We start from the raw sequence: 3,048 nt of genomic DNA, 5'->3' as shown, positions 1-3,048 counted from the left end.
TAGTATCAAGATCAGTTGCACATAACGTTATCAAGAAAAAGACCAATGCGGAATCGGAAGAAGACTGAGCATGAAGTTGCAAATGTAGTGACTAAGGACTAACAAGATAGTCCACTTTTTGTGGTTCATAGTCGAGTTGATGATTGGGTGTTGGACTCAAGAGTTTCATTTCACACCACTTCATATCGAGAAATCATGCAGAATTGTGGAAAAACATTGGAGAGAGATTTGTGTATTATACTTCCAAATTTAAATGTGTGGACTTTAATTTTTATTCATCTTGCTAACTTAGTTGTTATTTTGGCATCTATCTTTTACTGTTTAATCAATTGATAATATTTAACTCTGCAAACTTGTATCCCTTTTTCATCACTCATAAAACTGCACATACTTTGTACATACGATATTACTTTAACATGATTAAGAGCACTCTCATTGGATTAGCTATAGTCCAACTTTAGCTAAATCTTGACTAACATGCCTCTTAAATCCCCTGCATTGAATTAGGCATATGTATATAAATTTGACGAATAACTATATTAGTTCAAGAAATATGGAGAACAACAGTAACTTAGTCAAATACATATTATTGTTTTCCACTCCCTTCCTGCGCTCAAGCTTCAAGACTCTTCCCTCCAAAATCTTCTTCCCATTCTGATTCTCACTCCCTGAAGGGAACTCGCCATCACCTCCGAACAGAAGCTCGTCTAAAGCCAACCTCCAAAAACCCTCCCCAGAAGCTGTTATGAACCCACTAGGTAGAACTCACTCTTAAAAACTAGCTTATAAGGGAAGGGTGCCTAGGGGCTTATAAACTATCAACTAATCTTATACTTAGTTGATGTGGGATTGTAACAACCACCACGCTTTGCAGCCAACATCCAAGGCAGTCCTGGCGCTCACACGGGCTAGCTGTGAGCTAGGTCTTTTCCTAACTTCAGGCGAACACTGCCATGCCAGCATCACCCCTCGTGCATCACGATTGTAACCATCGTAACATGGCCTTAGACGTGGGGTGGCTCTGATACTATTTGTTATGAACTCACTAGGTAGAACTCACCCTTACAAACTAGCTTACAAGAGAAGGGTGCATAGGAGCTTATAAACCATCAACCAATCCCATACTTAGTTGATGTGGGATCGTAACAGAAGCCCCTCCCTAAAGCGAACTCGCCTTCACCCCTGAAGCCCCTCCCAATGGAAGCCAACCTCTCGAAACCTACCCCTTGAAGCGAACTCGCCTTCACCCCTCAAGCCCCTCCCGAAACCCTTTCCCTTGCTCTCTCCACTGCAGAGCCGTTGTGAAGCCTCTCCTCCTTGACGAAAACTCTCCCCTTTGACATTCATTGTACTGTATCTCTTCTTTTAACTCTCAACTTTATTTCTTTCATCGTTTGCTCTTTTTTGTTGCATCTTAGCATGGTTATTGTTGTGATTTGTAAAATTTCTTGATTATTTTCTTGGTGTTTAGCATGGTTGGTTATTTTTGTTGGTTATTAGCATGATGATTTGGTTATTAGCTTGCTGATTTTATGATTTTGTTGGGCATGCTGATTTGGTTAGAATGTTGATTTATGATTGGTTATTTTTCTTGGTTATGATAATGTTGGTTATTAGCATGCTAATTTGGTTATTAGCATGGTCATGCTGATTTTATGATTTTGTTGGGCATGCTGATTTGGTTAGAATGCTGATTTAAGATTGGTTATTTTTCTTATTTATTAGCATGGTTAATAGTATGCAGATTTGGTTATTAGCATGTTTATTAGCATGTTGATTTTATGATTTTATTGAAGGATGGATTCACAAATAATAGATGATCCCTTTTTCATCACACTCCTGCAAAGTGATGGAGATTAACAACCCCCCCCCCCTAGTCATTGTCTTGCTTGATAATGTTGAGGTCGAGGTTGAAGTGACACAACTCAAAGGGGAAATAAGGGCACGAACTAAGAAATCCTAATGGGGTGTGTCCTTCACCGTGGAGAAAGACAACCTCCTTGTATCAAGATGGCTCGACATCAGCATAGACGCTATGAGGGGGATGGACCAAAAGTCCACCCAATTATGCATAAGAATCTATAATTACTTCTATACCTTTAAAAAATCTAATTGGCCTAAACGTTCTATAATCTCGTTGACTAATCGATGGTCAACCATCCAAAAAGCCACATACCAGTTTTCTGGTTGCTTGGCCCAAGTTGAATCAATGCATCCAAGCGGAACTAATGAACAAGACAATGTATGTCTCTAATTATTATAAATTTTCATTGAAATATGCATTTATATTTTTATCATTGTTGTTTAGATTGAGAAGACAAAGGTAATGTACCGCTCAACACAACAAACCACTTTTAATTTAGACCATTGTTAGAACCTATTGAGGCACCAACCAAAGTAGCAAGTGCATATGGATAATTTGCTAACAAGGAGAAAGGGAGGCTGCTCTACCGTTCTAGCTTCCAATGCACTAGGTAAGAAAACTGAAAAAGAAGGGGAAAGAAAAAGGAAACACAAAAAAGCTTTACCTAGTGATTTTGATAAAAGGTTAAGTCACATGGAAAGTGATAGAAAGAAAATGATGATTGAGCGATGAGAAGTGGTAAGTCGGGTTGAGAGGGACATGACTGAAATGATAGACCTTACGAAGAAGAAAATGGAGATGGAAATCACGAGTTTGGATGTTGACAACATGAATACAGTCCAATGCCAAGTCACTTCAAATAGAAATCCTAGAGAAACATAGGAATAGATCACCATTTCAATCTTAATATATTTTACTTGGTTTTTTTTGTATGGTGGCTAGGGTAACTTACTGTTTTAATCCACCTACTTTGTGTTGTTGTTTTGATGAACCTATACTTGGCTGGACATTATGTATTAGGTTGGAAATGTATGGATGGATTTTGTGTTGGAAATCCACCTACTTTGTATTGTTGTTTTTTTGTAGTACCTAGAAATGTATGGATTTTGTAATAGAAATTCAGTTTGACAGATTATGTATTCAGTTGGTAGATGGAAATGTATGAACTTTTGATACATTTGTAT

This window comes from Juglans microcarpa x Juglans regia, chromosome 2S (assembly GCF_004785595.1).
Source record: "Juglans microcarpa x Juglans regia isolate MS1-56 chromosome 2S, Jm3101_v1.0, whole genome shotgun sequence".
Classification (NCBI taxonomy): domain Eukaryota; kingdom Viridiplantae; phylum Streptophyta; class Magnoliopsida; order Fagales; family Juglandaceae; genus Juglans; species Juglans microcarpa x Juglans regia.
Note: the sequence above shows the minus strand (reverse complement) of the source record.